Genomic DNA, 21,158 nt, shown 5'->3' with positions numbered 1-21,158 from the left:
GGATAATTTTATTTGTAAAGGAAACATATGAACATCTAATGGTGGAGAGGAGGATGTCTGAGGCCTAAGAAGGTCTGAAGCATCCGATGGAGCGGTTTTAAAGAAATGAGCCCTCCCCTCCAGATGGCTGGAATGGAAGCGCCCACAGGCTGGGAGTCCCCAAGGCAGTTCCAGGGCTGGGCTCTTGGACACGTGTGTGTCGAGTGGAAGACCGCATCCGTGTGTGCGTGTGAATGTGAATACAGCAAAGGGCGTACGCTTCCTGCTCGTTTGTCTGAATTCAATGATGTTGAGCACAATAAATGACATTGAGCACATATATTACATTCAATGATATTGAGCATTCAATGATTTTGAGCACAATAAAGCACCTTCTGTTGCGTGGGCGATGAATACGATAAGTGTCCCTTTCCCCAAGGTTGCTTTGCAAGGCGGAGGGCAGAAGATCGTGAGAAATCAGACCGTAATGCTTTACAAGGTAGATTAAGATCGATCGGTACCACACGTTGTCATAAATTTGGCGATAGGGGTTATAACGGGCCTGGAGTTCCCAGGAGGTTTATGATGAGGACAGTTGACATTGGGCCATTAATGTGTAAGTCTAGAATGTACACGTGTGGAAGTTTGGGGGAGAGGGGAAGAGTGAGGGTGATTGATAGGTGAAGAAAGGAGGTAAGCACAAAGCCCTGGAAGTATTTGGGGGGGAAAACAACTCTCCCTTTTAGTCATGCAGGATGGAAGCTAAGGAGTAAGAGAATGGATGCTTGGGCAAGATACATTGTGGAAGGGCAGAGATTATAATAGACTCGATTTGGTAGGAAAGAGTGGTGAGCTGCTGTGCTTTGTGAGTTGGGCAAGGATGTGAGTAAGGCCCTGCTTTAATGGAGGTCAGTGTCTCAGGCACATGTAAAGAAAGGGTAGACCAGCTGAGATGAAAGGTAGTCTAGACTTGCTTCTTCTTGTACTAGAGGAGAATGGACGGAAGGAACACCTCAGTTCCCGCAGGAAATGATGACTAACCAGGAATGGAAGTGGGGCGAGGGAGAGGGTGCCCAAGACTGGACACCTCTCTGAATTACTTATGAGCTACAAACACTCTCTTGTTGGTTATTCCATAATTTTGCTAATTCTCCTATTTATTTTCAGTCCTGGGTTATTTGGAAAGTTGACCTCACAGTGTGACCTGATCATAAATTCCTACCTGGGCAGGTCATTGTGGGTAGTCACACCCCAGGCACATAACTTTAAGTCAGAAGGATACCTTTGCTTTAAGCAAGCCCTGCTCATTCCCCCCCCACCCTGTGCATCTAGGTTAACACACCTTTGCAATAAATTGTAACCACCCTTAAGAGAGCACATAATCTTATTAACTATCCTGTAATTCTATCCCTGCTTTGCTTTTCCCTACCTCCATAATTTCAAATGCACAAAAGAAACTTGTTCATCTCGGGAGTATTTGCAATCTTCCTCCCCAGCTTATGTCATCTGTTTGGTTCAAATAAACTCATAAAATTCTCTGCAGGTTCAGACCTTCTTACGTCAACATATTTAGTGCCCAGAAGGTGTGGATTAGTCAGCAGGCACAAGATTACAGCTCCTGAAAGGCAAGCTCTTTGGCAAGTCAATAAACCTTCTTAATCTCAGTGTCCTTAGTTATAAAACCTGTAGAATCAGACCTTAGTCATTAGAAATAAACGGCAATAATAAAATAGGCCATAAAAGTGTTTTGCATACCTCACGCTGTATTGGGATTCACAATGTAAATTGAAAGCAAGATCCTCTAAAAGCAAAAACATTAGGACTTGCTTTATTGCAGTAGCCTGAAACAAACGGCAATATCTCTTAGGAATGCCTGAATAACAAAAGGTTTAGTTAGAATCTAAGTGATGGGTTATATATTTGGAAATAATCATAACAAAGTGTTGAGGGGAAAGTGCTGGAGAAATTAAAGTACCGTTCAAATATAAACTGTCATTATTAAAAGGGATTCAGAGAGCATGCTGTCCTGGAAGTAGTATTGTGTTTTATTTTATATTAGAGGCCCATTGCAGGAATTTGTGCACTGGTGGCATCCAGCCAGCCCTGCCCTAATCAGGGTGGATCAGGGCTGGGCCTGTTGGGAGGAGGAGATGGTGGGAGGTTGTCCTGCTGGCCTGCCCCAATTAGGGACAGTCAGGGCCAGACCGGCTGGGGAAGAGGCCCTTAGGTTGGCTGGCTGGCCGGCCTGCCCCTCCCCCTGATTGTGCTGGTTTGCTGGCCACAGTGGATGTCACAGCGACCAGTTATTATGGTTCTTATGGCCATAATGTTGCTGGCTTTTTATATATATAGATTAAAGCAATCAGAAAAATATGAGTTAAAACTGCATCACCAAAAATTTATTCAGTGGCTATTTGTTTAGTACATGTTATGTCTCAGGCTCTACATAAGGACATACAAAAATGAATTGAATGAAGTCCTTTCACAGTTTAATGGGTGAGGCACAAATTCTTATAGTCTATATATATTCTCAGTGTCCCTCCAACCATTCAACTAGTTGCTATGATGCACACTGACCACCAGGGGGAAGACATGCAATGCAGGAGTTGCAGTGTGCACACTGGCCATTTACAAAGAAACGGCACCGTGGGCCTGGCACCGACAAAGCAACACTCAGTTTCCCCCAAGTGGGACACAGGCCCTGCCACCACCCTGGAGTCACATCCCACCAAATCCATCACAGCCAATGCTGCTGAGACCCCATGGTGCAAAATGTGGCCCACAGCCCAGCCCACCCCAGAAATGGTTGCTGTGGGCGTCAGGTAATGACATCACATAGCAACGCCTGGTTTCTTCTCCCAGCTACTAGCCTCCTTGCAGTTTCTTCAGTCCAGGAACATGGCTTGCTTTATAGCCAGGTGCAAACATTTTACACTTTAACCAAATGTCTGTGAAGCGTTTTCCCTCGCCTCATCTGATTTGATCCTCATAGAAGTCCTGGAGTAGGTAGGAAGGAGACTCAGTAGAATACTATTTTCTTTTCATTAGCCAGAAAATGGAGATTTAGAAAGTTTAGAAACTTGACCTGACCTAGAAGAAGTAAGAAATGGTGGACCTTGAAAATGACTTCAGATTTTCTCACTGCACAGAATATAGTCAAACACTGCTGCAGTTAAATATTTTACCCTTTAATCCTGAGTTGATTAACGTCTAGCTTCAGTTCTTGGAAGTGAAGCTGTATAACTCGTGATCTACAATAATAACCTACTTTGCATTGGTATTTACTGCTGTGGTATTTACAATTACCTGAAAGCGAAGTTGGGGTGCTTCACTGGACTGGAAAAAGTTCAATTAGACTGAAAGCAGGTCTAATTAAGCAAGTTTATTCTCCCTATATAAAAGGTTACGTTGACTCGAGCATGAGAGATATAAATAAAGCTCTTGCTGGCGCCACTCACACTCATTTGTTTTGATCTGTCATTGTCGATCGTGAATTTGGTTAACATTTCTATTATAGAGAAAGGGCAAATAGTGATATTGAAATATTTCTTCTAATTAATTTCCTTTCAATGTGTATGAAACTGTGCACTAGGCCACTAGTATCTGATAAATATAGAATCATGATACAAGGAAACGGACCAGGAAACGCCTACGTACTTACCAGGAGAAGCTTTTTGAACAGGGTGACTTCCAAACAGAAAGGTAGGAGGCAGAGAGAACAGCAAGGCAGAGACAGGAGGGATGTTCTAGGAACAGTGAGTGCCACCACACCTGATAAGGTTTGAGTGCAGGGTGCCCAGAAGGGATGGGGTAGATGAGTTAGAAGCTGTGGGCAAGAAGGAACACATGAATGGTTTTCAGATGAGTTTGGACTTGATTCTGAGGGTTCTGGGGAACCTTTGAAAGACTAAGTGGAGCACGGCTGGTGTGGCTCAGTGGTTGAGCATCGAACTATGAACCAGGAGGTCTCGGTTTGATTCCTGGTCAGGGCACATGCCTGGGTTGTGGGCTAGATCCTTAGTAGGGGGCATGCAGGAGGCAGCGGGTCCATTATTCTCTCTCATCATTGATGCTTCTATCTTTCTCTCCCTCTTCTTTCCTCTATGAAATCAATAAACATATATTTAAAAAAAGAAAAAAAAAAGAAAAAGAAAAGAAAAGATGCCGAAACGTTTGGCTCAGTAGATAGAGCATTGGCTTGTGGACTGAAAGGTCCCAGGTTAGATTCTGGTCAAGGGCATGTACCTTGATTGCGGGCACATCCCCAGTAGGGGGGGTGCAAGAGGCAGCTGATTGATGATTTTCTCTCATTGATGTTTCTAACTCTCTATCCCTCTCTTTCTCTTTAAAAAAATCAATAAAATATATTTAAAAATATATATCTATAAAAATAAAAATAAATAAAAGAAACCACCCAGGGGATTCCAATGAACACTCTTGTCCCTCAGCATTGCCTCTCAAACAAATGAATTGGGGTCGGGGAAAGCGGACATGAGATGGGCTTAAGAACTATGAGGAGCCGGGACCGGTTTGGTTCAGTGGATAGAGCGTCGGCCTGCGGATTGAAAGGTCCAGGGTTCAATTCCAGTTGAGAGCATGTACTTTGGTTGCAGGCACATCCCCAGTAGAGGGTGTGCAAGAGGCAGCTGATTGATGATTCTCTCTCATCGATGTTTCTAACTCTCTATCCCTCTCTCTTCCTCTCTGTGAAAAATCAATAAAATATATTTTAAAAAAATAGAGATTATCCACATGGATATAAAAAAAAATAAAAAAATAAAAAAGAACTATGAGGAGACAGAAACCACAGGCTTGAGAAACAGATAAAGTCCAAAGGAGTGAGGATAGGGCCGTAGTGAGGCTTGGTGACTGGTGGAAAATAGTACCAAACAAGGGGAACTATTGGAGACGCCTCTGTCAGAGGAGGACCCTGATTAAGATTGAAACATATGATTGCAGTGTGCCCCAGGGACAGCCAGGTGGAGGTGCCTTGTAGGCAAATGAAACTATGAACCTGGGGTTCACAGCACGGCCAGGGCCACCTCTAAGATTTCAGTGGTTGCAGCTGTGGATAACTAGATTCCCCTCAAAACGTCCAAGATAAGAAAAGTGTGAAGGTTGAAATTCCTATGGGAAAGAGACCAGAGACCTGGTTCGCGAAGGAAAACCAGGAGAGATTGGTGTCTTAGAAGTAAGAGATGGGTTTTCAGAAGGGTTTAACGGTGATGTATGCTCCAAGAGGCCAAGGTGGATACTGAATCCTTCGGAGTTGATGATAGATGATGGCTTTCAGGTGAAATTGATGCAGGGATTTAGAAGTTCAAATTGGTAGTTACAGAATAGTCACAGGGATGTAAAGTACAGCATAGGGCTGTGGTCGGCAAACTGCAGCTCGAGAGCCACATGCGGCTCTTTGGCCCCTTGAGTGTGGCTCTTCCACAAAATACCACGGTCTGGGCGAGTCTATTTTGAAGAAGTAGCGTTAGAAGAAGTTTAAGTTTTAAAAATTTGGCTCTCAAAAGAAATTTCAATCGCTGTACTGTTGATATTTGGCTCTGTTGACTAATGAGTTTGCCGACCATTGGCATAGGGCATATGGTCAATAACATTGTAATAACTATGTATGCTACCAGGCGGGTTCTAGATTTATTAGGCTGATCACTTCGTAAGTTATATAAATGTCCAATCACAGGTTATACATCTGAAACTAATATAGCATGGTAGGTCAACTGTAATTTAAAAAAAAAATAAAAAAAATATATTTTTAAAGAAGGCAGCTTTATCTCTGTGAATAGTTGTATTGTAGATCCGCAGATGGTGGTGAAAGGACAATGGAATAAAGAACCAGGTGATTTGTCTTTTTTCTCTTAAGATTGGAACAACCTCAAAATACACATTGAGGGAGTCGGGGTGCAGGGGGAAAAAAATACACGTTGAGGCAAAGAAGCCAATGATCATAGAAGGTGAGGTTTATTTTTACTCTGGAGACTTCCTTCTTAGCACTGCTGTTTGCCCAGCACTTTGACCAGTTCCTGAGTTGATCAACGTCTAGCTTCAGCTCTCAGAGGTGAAGCTGTATAAGAACACTTGCAAGTCAGAGGGGAAGGAATCTCTTCTCTCCCTCTTCCTATAAGGCTACCAATCCTCCTGGATTAGGGCCCCACCCTTTATTAACAAACAAGATTCAAGCCTGGCTGGTGTGGCCCAGTGGTTGAGGGTGGAAATTCCCAGTCAGAGCACATGCTGGGGTTTGGGGCTACTTTCCGGGGTGGGGCAGGGGTGCTTGCAGGAGGCAGCCCATCTATATTTCCCATTCATCAATGTTTCTACCTCTCTCCTTCTCCCTTCCTCTTTTTGAAAAAAAGCAATAAAAATATATATATTTAAAAATTCAACTAAATACATTTGAAAAGCTAATCGCTGTCACGAACCCAGCAGCATCCCATCTAACAAGTAGGAGGGCGCTCTGAAAGGTTCTACAAAACGGAAAGCTTTTATAGGAGGAAGGGTGGAGCAAGGGAGTGATTGGGAAAGAAAGGGTTATTTTTGGGTCTGGATATCTTTTCTTTAAGCAGTGTTTCCCAAACTTTTGACATATGTGTACCCCTTCTATAATTTTCGTAACGCTGAGTACCCCTCATACTCATGAGAACGTAGAATTAGGCGCAGCTAAGCACGGTGCAGTGCATATCCCCACCAAACTCCGGTGCAACGCGTACCCCCACCAAACTCTTCCCGTACCCCTGGGGGTACGCGTACCACACTTTGGGAAACACTGCAAGGGAAGGGAGAGAGAAGGGCTTTATCAAGCAGATTGCCTCTTCTTTCTGTGGGGGATGGAGGGGACCACATGACAGATTGATTACCTTACTATTGCTTGACCAGAAAATTCCAAATTGGTTGGTTAAGATTGCATTTCTGGGAGAGGTTGAAACTGCAGTTAGATCAGGTATTAAGTCTAGGTGTGGTGGGCTTTTAGCACCCATGAAGCCATTTTGGGGCTCTGGGTTTCTTCAAGCTTCCACACCTGTAGAGAAATTTTGTGATTTTTTAACTGAGCCAAACTGACAACACGTGCTGAGGAGCAAGATCTCAAATGTTCCTGAAAATAACCGTTTTATAGCCTCTTTTATTTCAAATGAAGGAAGAGACATAAGGAAGATTACGGGAAAGAGGGAGAATGGAAAACGGGGATTGGGTTACAGGGAATTCAGATTCCGTGCTCTCTGGAGGGTGGTTAGGGTTTATTTCAAAGGCATGTTAATCTCCGTGCACAGAAACAGTGAACAGGGCTTGCTCAGGGCAAAGACAAACCTTTTGTCTGGGAGTGACTGCCCACCAAGACCTGCACAGTGAGGAATTTATGACCACATCATTCTGTGAGGATGCTTTCCATAGAACCGTTTTTCATTCACACATCTTATCTTATATATAATAAAAGGGTAATAATGCAAATTGACCCCAACAGCAGAATAACCAGAACAACCTCTCAACCGGTCACTATGAGGCGTACTGACCACCTCTCGGTCCCTTTCACCAGCCGGTAGGCTCCCAGTTTAATATACAAATGCCTAATCAAATGCAGACTGGTGCAACCACTGTGGAGAACAGTGTGGAGTTTCCTCAAAAAACTGAAAACGGAACTCCTATTTGACCCAGTAATCCCACTTCTAGGAATATATCCCAAGAAACTAGAAACACCAATCAGAAAGGATATATGCACCCCTATGTTCATAGCAGCACAATCTACAATAGCCAGAATTTGGAAACAGCCTAGGTGCCCGTCAGCAGATGATTGGATCCAAAAACTATGGTATCGTACATCTACACAATGGAATACTATGCTGCCATAAAAAAGAAGGAATTCTCATCATTTGCAGCAACCTGGATGGAATTGGAGAACATCATGCTGAGTGAAATAAGCCAATTAGTGAAAGAGAAACACCACATGACCTCACTCATTTGTGGATGATAAAGAACATTATAAATTGATGAACCAAAAGCCAGATATAGAGACAGTAAAGCAACAGGCACACTGTCAAATTACAGGGGGGAGGGAGGAAGATCTGGGGGAGATAATAGATCAACCGAAGGACTTGTGTACATGCATATAAGTACAACCAATGGACTTAAAACTCTGGGGAGGGACGGTATGTATGGGAGGGAGGGAGGGGGGCAAAAAAAATCAATAAAATATATTTAAATAAATAAATAAATAAACAAACAAACAAAACAAAAAAAACCAAAACAAATGCCTAATCACAGGGTTAATTACCTTCTGAGAGGCCCTTATCTCCAAATATAGTCATATCTGAGGTTAGGGCTTCAATATGTGAATTTTGATGGGGGTGGAGGGGAGCAGAGGGGTCAATTTGGCCCATAGCACTGTCAAAGTCTGAAACATATCCCTGAGTAGTCCAACAAAATCAAGACTCTGTCCATCTATGTTTTTCATTCCAGCACACCAAGGTTGCAGGTTTGATCCCCGGTCATACAAGAAGCAACTAATGAAAGCATAAAATAAATGGGAACAACAGATCTCTGTCTTTCTTCCTCTCTCCTCCCCCACCCTCTGTAAAAATCAATCAGTAAGCGAAAAATGTAAAGGCAGGGAGTTTAGGGGAGATCTTAGGGAAGGATCTTAATAAAGTATTCACCACCTTCCCCAGGTGTGTCCCTTCAAGGTTGTAGTCTCCTCTGATGGGTGGGTGCCTGGGCAGGGTGTCATTAGTTGTCATCACAGCTGGCCCTGGCCTCACCAGCCTGGTTTTGCGGCTTTCTCTGAGCCTGGAGCTGAAATACAACTGAGGCCTAGATGTTGTCTCTAGGGAGGAAAGGTCAGGGGGTCTGAGACATATGTCAGGGGAAGAAAGGCTGCCCTGGCACCAGATTTGCCTGTTGCTAGGCACTTGGGCTTTCCACCCTGGTGACCCTCTGCATAGGGCTGTGAATTGCTTGGCCAGTTTGTTTAGCTGTCTGTCTCAGTTTCCCCATTCCAGTTGCCAAGGGATTTTCCTAGCTTCTTACTACACGGCCTCAGTCGGATAAAGAAGGGATAAAGGGTCATGTTAAAGAAAAGGAGTCTCTGCACCATTATACCACCTATTATTATAGAGTAGATTCGTTTTTTCTTTTTAAATAAATGGAATACGCAACAAACAAACATATTGTATAAATAGAATATGCAGTGTGTACTCTTCAGAATAATGCTTTTATTTATTTATTTTATTTATAAAAATAAATTTACTTTAAAAGTATATTTTTATTTATTTCAGGGAGGAGGGGAGAAAGGAAGAGAGAGAGAAACATCAATGATAAGAGAGAATCATTGATTGGTTGCCTCCAGAACAGAATGTGCCCTTGACTGGAGTCGAACCCGGGACTCCTCAGTCTGCAGGCTGATGTTCTATCCACTGAACCAAACTGGTTAGGGCCAGAATAAAGCTTTTAGATTCATCCATGTCGTGTGTCTAATTAGTTCCCTTCCTGTTATTGCTGGGTAGTGTAGTGTTCAAGGTCAACATTCACCGGAATAAACGTGAAGATCTCTCTTTGGTTTTATTAAGCAACTCATGAATCTGAGCAGCCTCCTGTCTAGTAACTAATTTGGAGTTAGATGACTTGTACAAAATGGGAGAATTTATTCAGCAGATAGAGGATAAGGCTCAGAAGTTTAAAGAGTGGGTTATTTCAGGCAAGGGCACCTTTTCTTGGGGGAAGGCAGAGGGGTCTTACAGGCAGATCGCCATACTAGTGCTGACCAGGAAATTGTCGACTGATTGGTTTAAAGTTCCATTCCTGGAAAAGGCTGAAACTTAGGCTAGTTGCTTGTTGTGGTGTGGTTATACCTTAGCAAAAGTGACTCCATTTTATCCTGTTGTTTCTTCTTTTTTAACAGTAGTTTTCCATATATGCTGCAATTTGTTTATCTATTCATCTGTTGTTGGACATTTAGATTGTATCCAGCTTTGGCTTTTAAGAATAAAGTGCTATAGACACTCATGTGCTCATCTGTGTGTGGACATACGTTTTCATTTCTCCTGGATAAATGCCTAGAAGTGGAATTGCTGGATTGTGTGGCAAATGTACATTTATAAAAAAAAAACCCAAAAAACATGCCAAATGGTTTTTCTGTGGGTGTTACACAGGAAGACAGCCTCACTCTGAGAAGGTATGCCAGAGGTTTGTTTTTAAAGTAAACTTATTTTCTCTTTTTATTATAAGCAATGCAATACTACAGTCTCATTTTCAGGCATTACGTCATTCAAACAAGACAAGGCTGCGGCCGCCCCCCCCCCCCCCAACTGCTACTAACAGTTCCTTTGGAAGGAGCCTGAGGCCCCGGAGAAGTCACAGGGCCTGCGCCATAGGACAGGAGGCAGAGGAAGCCCCTGAGGGGCACCCCTGGGGCAGCCTCTCTCTGTTGCCCCTGGGCTTGCTGACTGTGAAAGGAGTGTTTTTCCACTTCTCATGAGTAATTATGCTTAAAGTAAGGCTGGTTGTTTAGAAGCAAATATTCTTTTCCCCTAGAACAGTGGTCGGCAAACTCATTAGTCAACAGAGCCAAGTATCCGCATTACAACGATTGAAATTTCCTGTGAGAGCCAAATTTTTTAAACTTAAACTTCTTCTAACACCACTTTTTCAAAATAGGCTCACCCAGGTCGTGGTATTTTGTGGAAGAGCCGCACGCAACATGTGGCTCTTGAGCCGCAGTTTGCCAACCACGGCCCTAGAATATACAGTGATTGAGAAACATGGGTAGATTCTTTTTTCTGGGGCTCATTTATCTAGACCACATGTGTCAAACACAAATCCGTCCCGCCAGGCCTTGCAATGTGGCCCGCACCACGCTGTCATCACTGCACTCCGCTGCGTTTCCATCACAATGACAGTTTATGACTGTTCAGTAAACCATTCGGCCCGCGATTTAGGCTGGATTTTAGATTTTGGCCCCTTCTCTGATTGAGTTCGACACCCCTAATCTAGACTCTGTTCAAACCATAGCCCACTGGGTACAACTGGGCTGCGAGTTTGACAATGGAGAGTTAGCAAACATCAGGATTTTTCTACAACACTTGGAAGATGTGGGTAGAAGACACCATGTGTTCTGTTTTTAAAATAGTAAATTCTTCCCAATTTTATCAGTTCTGGGGATGGGACAGAGACACCTTAACTGTAATTCTTAGCACATTGAGCATTTGCCTTTTATAAAAATGAACTTTAGACTATAAATTCTTAGAGACTTGTTTTTCCACAAGGTGATGTGTGTTTGGTAACTCTGTTTCATGGCTCCTAACTCTGACTTGGGGCAGAGGGTATAAGGATCTCCAAGCACTCATTCATGTGTTCATTCCATAAACACTCACTATATTCCAGGCACAGTACTAGGCGCTGGGCATAAAACTGAGGTGGAAAAATGCCCTCGTTGAGAGAGGAGACACAGATAATAAGCCAGCATAATAAATGGGATGCTTATACAGTGAGGTCAGTGCTATGAAGGAAGTAGAGAGGAGAGAGAGTAATATTTAAACTGAGACTGAAGGATGAGAATGAGCCTTACTGTGGAAAGAGCTGGGGCAGGGAATTGAGGGTAATGACCTTGAGGTGGGGCAGGGAATTGAGGGTAATGACCTTGATGACTTTGAGAGACTGAAGGAGCCAATGTGACAGGAGCCAGATCACAACTGTCATTTAAAGAGTTGGGATTTTGCCAAAATCGGTTTGGCTCAGCGGTAGAGCGTCGGTCTGCGGACTGAAATGTCCCAGGTTCGATTCCGGTCAAGGGCATTACGTTGGTTGCGGCACATCCCCGGTAGGGGGTGTGCAAGAGGCAGCTGGTCGATGGATGTTTCTCTCTCATCGACGTTTCTAGCTCTCTATCTCTCTCCCTTCCTCTCTGTAAAAAAAATCAATAAAATGTATTTAAAAAGTTGGGATTTTATTCTATAATAAGAGCATTGGAAATCCATTGGAAAGTAAGCAACAAAAACAAACAAACACATCCTCTGATTTATGGTTTTAACTTTTGGTCAATTGGTACCAGGTTATTTAAGTAAATTATGATACATTTGCAGAATGGGATGCCTTGTGGTCATTATAAATGACAAATCAGATCTACATTGACATGGAAGGATTTATATCACATATTGTTGAATGAAAGAGGAGGTGGTTACAGATGCATTCATAGTACAATTCCATTTAAATAAAATGTATATTTAAATATACATGAGTGTGTAGATAGACAATTGCCAGGAATCAATTCCAGCATGTAATAATTACAAGAGTTTCATCAAAAGGTTGGTGAAGCTGGGCAGCTCAAGGAGGGTGAGCCACATACGTAATTACCGTATTTTTCGGGCCATAAGACGCACCAGTTTTTAGAGAAGGGAAATGAAGAAAAAAAGATTCTGAAACAAATAGTGTCCTAAAATATTTTATGTGCATTAAAACCCAACATCACAGTCATAAACACATGTAATCAACCCTGTAAAGTAAACAGCAGCATTTAGAACCATTTTAGAGCCGGGCAAGCACACAGAGACCACACAGAGCCGGGCAAGTAAAAAAACTTTTTTTTAAAAGTATATGTGTAGGCTATATTTGGACCATAAGACGCAGGGACTTTTTCCCCCCACTTCTGGGGGGAAAAAAGTGCATCTTATGGTCCGAAAAATACGGTACCTGTTGGAATGACTAGGGCACTTCCCCCAAACCTGAATAGGATTGTTTACTGCTAGACAGCTCAGAGCATCTTAAATCTGCATGTTATTGCCGCCTGTAGGCCAAACACCTGAACCGCTGTAGGCTATTCCCCAAACTGACAATGCTTCTGTACCCTGCCCTTTGAAACCTTACCTTTTGAAGTGTGTTTTCTCCATCTTGCCTTGGGACAAATTGTGTTTATAAATAGCTAAGGAGATAGTCTTCAGTTTCTTTAGCTGAAGATCCTCTGACCCTCAATGCCTTTCAAAATTATCTTTCATCTTTGGACTCCTTCTTGAATCTAGGCCAGGGGTCAGCAACCTTTAAGACATAAAGAGCCACTTGGACCTATTTTCGAAGGAAAAAAAAAACCTGGGAGCCGCAAAACCATTGGGACATTTAAAACAAATATAACACTGCATATATTGTTACTTACCTTAATGCTATATACCGGATCGTGCAGTTAGCTGTCAATCTGAAGAAAAAAAGGACTTTTCCACTTAACAATGTAAAATATATTTTTGCAAATTAATAGCTAATTAAAATATTTAATTTACCTGGTTAATGGGATTTTTGCTCCTGAACCTCAGTGCACAGTGTCTGCACATCAGGGCTGTAAGACGTTACCTTCATTTTCACACAGGCTTGCAAGTTGTCATCTGTGAGGCATGATCGATGTTTGTTTTTAATATAGTTCATGTTGGAGAAGACCTGCTCACATACATATGTGGAGCCGAAGATCGACAGGACTCCAAATGCATACTTTTTCATGTTTATATAAGTGTTGGGGATGGCATTCCATGTTTCGAACACGTTTGTCCTGTTTGGGAAGGTTTTCAATATCACTCCATTTATGATTCTGAGCCAGAATGGCCTTCTGACGGGCAACATCCTCAAGAGTAGTGGCCAAGCATTTGAAGTTGGACACCCATATATCTTTGTCGGCTATATTGGCCAGTTCTATCTCAAGATCAGGTTGACTTACACCTGCAAATGCAGTCATATTCAATAGGAATGGATCGATCGCCAGGGGAGTGACAGGGAAGGATAATGTGGTTTTTTCCTCTCTGAACTCACAGAATCGTTTCCCAAACGAACTTTGCATTGTGGTGATTGCAGACTTCAAATATTACAAATTTATCATATCATGACTTTGTTTGAACTCTCTCAAAGAGGGAAAGTGAGACAGTGTACCTCTCTGTAAATCTTTGACAAACATTGTCAACTTGCGCTCGAATGCCAAAACCTCCTCCAGCATGTGCAGGGCTGTGCCTCCTTTCCCCTGAAGGGTTGTATTTAGTGTGTTTAGATGTGCTGTCATGTCTACCATAAAATGTAATTTTTCCAGCCACTCTGGTTGTTCCAGCTCAGGAAAAGTGAACTCTTTGCTGGCCAGAAGTTTTTACTTCTTCCAAAGATGCGACAAAGCGTTTTAGCACCTCGCCTCTGGACAGCCACCGGACCTTGTTGTGGAGCAGGAGGTCAGAATATATGCTTTCCACCTCATTCAATAGCAAACGGAACTGGCAGTGGTTTAAACCCTCTGCCATTATCTTATTAACAATCTGAATGATCACATCCATCACTTTTGTGCATTCCGGGGGAAATGTTTGAGCACACAATGCCTCTTGGTGCAGGATGCAATGAAATGAGAGCAGCGTTCTACCCAGAGCCTTCTGCAGTAGAGCCACAAAGCCCTTCTGTGCTCCTCTCATGCTCGGTGTCCCATCAGTAGCCACTGAGATCAGGAGGTTGGTGTTTATTTTTTCGGCACTTAAATAGTCCAGGGCAGCCTTACAGATATCCTCACCCTCTGTTTGGCCATAGTCCGGGGAGGAGGCGGCACTGCCGACTGCGCTGTAGAGCAAGTCCCGGTGCAGCTCCGGGAAGACGACAGGGGCAGCGGGGTCCGGAGCCACCGGCAGCACCGCATCCTTGCAGCGCGGTTGCGCAGCCAGGATGTTGTCGATGCTGAACATGCTGGCGGGCATCCCCGAACCCCGCGCGGGGGTGGGGTGGGGTGGGGGGTGGGGGGTGGGGGTGGTGGGGTGGGGGTGGGGGTGGTGGGGTGGTGGTGGTGGTGGGGTGGTGGTGGTGGTGGGGTGGTGGGGGGGTTGTCCGCGTCTCCGGAGCAAACCGAAAGAGAGCGCCAGTGAGCGCGGCTTCTCCTTCCCCACCCCGCCCCTGCGCCCGCCTCAACAAGTCACCTTTTTTTTTTAAAAAAAAAATTCATCAGGACCCCAATATTTTGTAAATTAATTAGTGAGCCATGCATGCCATAAAAATAATTCATCAGGCCCCCCAATATTCTGTAAATTAAATTAAGTAAATTAAATTTTAAAATGTAAATAATAATTTAATTAATTTATTTATTAATTTTTTTATATATAATAGCCACAAATTCCCTACAGTGTACATCTTACAAAAGGCCCTGTCTCCCATGCTTAACCAACAACAAAAATTAGTATTAGAGGTGAGTGATACAGCTCCCCGCCCGCCCCTGCTGTCGGCCCGCTGGGAGCCGCAGCAAAGGTTCAAAAGAGCGGCATGCGGCTCCGGCTCCGGAGCCGCAGGTTGCCGACCCCTGGCCTAGGCATTGGTTCCTTTCTCCAGATTACTGAACCCTTTGTAAGGCTGGCAGACAATGTATAGACAGACAGACAGACAGACAGGGAAATGTCTGAAGGATCTTCACCAGAATGTTAACAGTCTTTGATTGGTTTGATTTACTTTCTTTTTTGGGTGCTATTCTCTATTATTTAGCTTTTTAATTTTATATATAATATATTTTATTGATTTTTCACAGAGAGGAAGAGAGAGGGATAGAGAGTTAGAAACATCGATGAGAGAGAATCATCGATCAGCTGCCTCTTGCACGCCCTCTCTACTGGGATGTGCCTGCAACCAAGGTACATGCCCTTGACTGGAATCGAACCTGGGGCCTTTCAGTCCGCAGGCTGATGCTCTATCAAAAAAATATGGTACAGTCGGAACTGGTTTGGCTCAATGGATAGAGCTTCGGCTTGGGGACTGAAGGGTCCTGGGTTCGATTCCGGTCAAGGGCATGTACCTTGGTTGTGGGCACGTCCCCAGTGGGTGGTGTGCAAGAGGCAGCTGATCGATGACTCTCTCATCGATGTTTCTAACTCTGTATCTCTCTCCCTTCCTCTCTGTACAAAATCAATTAAAAAAAAATGGTACATCTACACAATGAAACACTATGCAGCAACCTGGATAGAATTGGAGAACATCATGCTAAGTGAAATAAGCCAGTCAATGAAAGAGAAATACCACATGACCTCACTCATTTATGGATAATAAAGAACATTATAAACTGATGAACCAAAAGATAGATATAGAGACAATAAAGCAACAAGCAGACTATAATAAATTACAGCAGGGAGAGTAGGGAGATCTGGGGGAGATAAGAGATCAACCAAAGGACTTGTATACATGCATATAAATACAACCAATGGACACAAAACTCTGGGGAGGGAGGGTATGCATGGGAGGGGGGGGGCAATGTTAAAATATGTACACAGATAATAATTTAATTAAAAAAATAAGCAGTATAAAAATAGTGTAATAGGTACAACTCTACACATTACTTTAATAATTTAGATGGAAAGGACAATTACTCAAAAAAAAACACAACCCACAAAAAACAAAAAACAACCCCCCAAAAATTATCACAACCAGCCCTGGCTAATGTTGCTCAGTGGTTAGAATGTCAATGATTCCCAGTCAAGGGCACATATCTAAGGTGAGCATTAACAAAAAAAAAAAAATCCTCAAAACTAACAAACAAACAAACAAAACCTATCACAACTCACCCAATAGAAGATAATTTGAATACTCATATAATTATTAAGGAAGTTGAATTTAAGTACTCCCAAGGAAGAGATCTAGTTAGATTAGTTTTACTGGAGAATTCTACAAATATTGTCAGAATAGTGGGGGTTAGGACTTGAATGTATGAATTTTGGAGGAAGGGTGAGGACATAATATAGCCCACAGCATTCCCTAAGATTGGGAGCAAGACAAAGATACTCACTTCATCTCTCTAATTCAATTATAGTCCTGGAAGTTACAGCCAGAACAATAAGACAAGAAAAGAAATAAAACACATACAGATGCAAAGGAATAAATAAAATTGTCCCTATTTGCAAGTTATATGGTTTTCTTGGTAGAAAATTCCAAGGTATCTCCAGAAAAATAAATCAATTAAAAACATCCCAGAAATAAGTGAATTCCGCAAGGTCACAGGAGACAAGATAAACATTCAAAAATTAGCCGAATTTCTATGTGCCAGCAATGAACATATAGACACTGACATTAAAATCACAATACCATTATAGTTGTATTTCATCAGGTAAATGGTTAAACAACAGTGATTCATCCACACTGGAATGCTGCTCAGCAACTCTAGAGCAGCGTTTTTCAACTGCTGTTCCGCGGCACACTAGTGTGCCGCGAGATGTTGCCTGGTGTGCCGTAGGTGCAGACAAGACAAGAATTTTATATTTTTTCACTATTTTGTTTACTTAATATTTCATAATAAAGTAATTATAAAATACTTTCTTTGTGTTTATTTGATTCCTATTCAAGAGAATTACTTTATATATAGTCAATATAGGCACAGAGTTAAATTTTTTAACATTTTCTAATGGTGGTGTGCCTCGTGATTTTTTTCATGAAACAAGTGTGCCTTTGCCCAAAAAAGGTTGAAAAACACTGCTCTAGAGAATTAAACCCCCAAAGATGATATACTCTATGACTTTGTTTATCATTCTGTTCTGAGAAACATATAGAAAAGGAGAAGAGCCGAAGCTGGTTTGGCTCAGTGGTAGAGCGTCCGTCTGCGGACTGAAAAGTCCCAGGTTCGATTCCAGTCAAGGGCATGTACGTTGGTTGCGGGCACATCCCCGGTAAGGGGGTGTGCAAGAAGCAGCTGGTCGGTGTTCCTCTCTCATCGACGTTTCTGGCTCTCTATCTCTCTCTCTCTCTTCTTCTCTGTAAAAAATCAATAAATATATATATATATATAAATAAAAGGTTAGAAAAGGAGAAGAGTTCATGGTTGCCAGGGCCACCACGAGGGATCCTTGCAGCGATGGAGCTGGAGCTGTTCCGTAGCTTGACTGTCAGTGCTGATAGCCTGGTTGTGACTTGTAGTCTAGTTTTCCAGTGGTTACCACTGGGGGAAGTTGAGGGAAGACCAAATAGGATCCCTCTGTATTGTTTCATACAACTGCATGCAAATGTACACTTGTCTCAAAATATAAAGTTCAATTAAAAAAAAAAAAAAGGAAGAGAAAATTTGCTTGCTCTGTTCTCCAGTTGCCTTTTTTGGATTTCCCTGACCTGGTAGGGAGGTCTTGTTCTCATGTTCTTCCTGTGGCCCAGCCACTGCGGGAACAGACCAGGAAGTGATTTGATGACTCTTCCAACGACGTCAAAGGGGCCTGCTGTTTGTCAGCCTGTGTGGGAAGCAGCACACCTATTTCCTTAGCAGATTTCCCTGATTTGAAGCGATTAAAGTTGACAAAGGGGACATTGGCAAATTACAACATGAATTCCCCCGGGGGAATGAATCCACGAGGAGAAAAGGAGAGGTTGGCGCTCTGGACCGTTTCCTAAAACTTGGGCGGGAGGACTGGGGAAGAAGCCGGTCCACGGCTCTCAGCGGATGGGCAGCATGCTGTAGCTCACTGCCCTCTGCATCCTCTCCCGCCCGGCCCTCCCCCTGCTCTCCCCTCCCCGGAGGAGACATTTGAGTGTAGGTGGATGCCCTAACATAGCTATCTTTCCATTCATTCTTGAATTATTTCTTTGTAGTCCTTGCCTCTTTTTTTCTTTTTCTATTAGCCTTTGAATTTTTAAAATCAAGGATTATATATAGTATGCATGCCTGTTTTCATAAGCAAAGGGGGAAAAGGAACTCCTGTCCTCTGAGTGCCAATATATTGTGCTAAGCATTTACCTTTGTTGTTATTTAATTCTCTCAGGAAGGGAGGCACCATTCCCCCATTTTCTTTTTTTTTTAAAAAAAAATGTTGTATTGAGTTTTTACAGAGAGGGATAGAGTTAGAAACATCGATGAGAGAGAAGCAAAGATCAGCTGCCTCTTGCACACCCCCTACTGGGGATGTGCCCTCAACCAAGGTACATGCCCTTGACCGGAATCGAACCTGGGACCTTTCAGTCTGCAGGCCAATGCTCTATCCACTGAGCCAAACCGGTTTCGGCCACACATTATTTTAAATAACTCATGTAATTGCCACAACAATCCTATGAGGTAGGTTCAGTCACCATCATTGTTTGGATTGAAAACACTGTCACCGAGAATTTACACAGCTAGCTGAGGGGTGGAATCTGGATTTAAACCTCGGCATTGTGGCTCCATAGCCCAAGCCATTAGCTGCCAAGCTTTACTGCTACCTGCACACAGAGTAGGTAATAAAGAAATACTAGTTTCCCATCCTTTCACCTAAGATAGGCTTCTTCCATTGGAAGCCATTTTCTAAGTGGAGGGATTTAGTGCCCCTCACATCATAAGGAACGAATCCAGGGGAGAGCTAACTAATAGTGAGCAGAGCCCTGGCTGGGTAGCTCAGTGGGTTAGAGCATTGTCCTGATACCCCAAGGTTGTGGATTCGATCTCCGATCAGGGCACATACAAGAATCAGCCAATGAATGCAGAGAGAAGTGGAAAACAAATCAATGTTTCTCTCCCCCTCTTCCCCCCCCCCCCCAATTATTTTTCTCTCTCTCTCTAAAAAAGTAATCAATCAATACAAATAGTGAAGGGATAAAAAGAAAAAAATAGTAAGAATAATTTATTGGATTGAATGTATAAACTGTAGGAGCATAGTAGAATTTTAATTAGTATTTCATGAAATATATATCTTATGATTTTATGGAGAAGGCATGATTATAAAAATCAAAACAGATCAACAAGTTATAGGAAAGGGAATGAACATCTGTTATGACCCAAGCACTGTGCTGCTGGTTTACTTTTGTGTTTAATTTTCTTTCTTTCTTTCTTTCTTTCTTTCTTTCTTTCTTTCTTTCTTTCTTTCTTTCTTTCTTTCTTTCTTTCTCTTTCTTTCTTTCTTTTTTTCTTTTTAAAATATATTTTGTTGATTTTTTTACAGAGAGGAAGGGAGAGGGATAGAGAGTTAGAAACATCGATAAGAGAGAATCATCAAACAGCTGCCTCTTACACACCCCCTACTGGGGATGTGCCCGCAACCAAGGTACATGCCTTGACCGGAATCAAACTGAGCCAAACCGGTTTCGGCTTGTTTAATTTTCATAAATTTTCCTGAGAGACAGAGACTGTGCTGGGGTACGGACGAGGAACCTGTGGCTCACAGAGGCTGAGAAACTTGCCGAAGCTCACACATCCCTCAAGTGTCAGAGCCAAGGTTCAGCTGGCATGTCCGTGTCCTCAGCGGATGGCTTCTGCCATCCCCGCTCCATCCAGAAGTCACACCATGACTCTGCCAGGCGCTCTAAGTCGAGAAGTGTCCCTGGCTGTGATTTTCAGGCCTGTGCAAGGGCCGGTGCTGGAAAGCCTTGTCTTTAAGTCCCCTGAAGCTGTGGTAGGATGGGTGCAGGAGGACGTCTCATCCACTCTGAGCCACACAGGCTGCATTCAGCACTGGCTCTGGACTTGACAGGGGTCCAAGACTGAGACTTAGTTGTGATGCCCTCAGCTGCACAGAGGCCTGGGCTGACAGGAAGGCCCATTTGGTAGGTCTTACAGGGGTCTATTGACATGAGCCACCAGGGAGGCTTCTGGCAAAGGGTATGGAGGCACACGAGCTTGATCTAAGCCTTTCCTTTGAGGGTGGGGTGGAGGGGGGTGGGGAAAGGTTTGCCTTTTCTGCCAACCCTGAAGGGCACCAGTGTTGAGTCCTAGGGAGCAGGGTTGGGAGAAAAAAGTAAGAGAATAGTTTGACTAAAGTCTCCATGACTGGGGCCCCACGGATCAGGTGGGACAACTCCAAGGTGGGCCTGAGGCGCGCAGAGGCCTCGGCAGCACACTGGGAGGGGAGCCGGCCCCCAACAGGGACAAAGTGTCAGATGCCTAAGGAGGGTGGACAGGACTCAAGTGTGAGCACGTGGCAGACACACCCTCAGGCCCCTAGGACGCTGGAGGAGGAGGACTTGAATTGAGTTTGAAGGCCCCATACCAGATGGTGAGGTAGATTGGATGAAATGGCTTTGATATGATAACACTGATGCTGTCTGTACTCCCAGGTTGGTATTGTGAAGACAGATGGGTTAGGATGTGCTTTTAGCATGCTTCTTATCCCTAGAGCAGGGGTGGGGAGCTTTTTTTTCTGCCAAGGGCCATTTGGATATTTATAACCTCATTAGAAGAGCCTTACAAAATTATCAACTTAAATACTAGCCTGCTAGCCCTAGCCGGCTTGGCTCAGTGGATAGAGCGTTGACCTGTGGAC

Source organism: Pipistrellus kuhlii, unplaced genomic scaffold (assembly GCF_014108245.1).
Source record: "Pipistrellus kuhlii isolate mPipKuh1 unplaced genomic scaffold, mPipKuh1.p scaffold_m20_p_8, whole genome shotgun sequence".
Classification (NCBI taxonomy): domain Eukaryota; kingdom Metazoa; phylum Chordata; class Mammalia; order Chiroptera; family Vespertilionidae; genus Pipistrellus; species Pipistrellus kuhlii.
Note: the sequence above shows the minus strand (reverse complement) of the source record.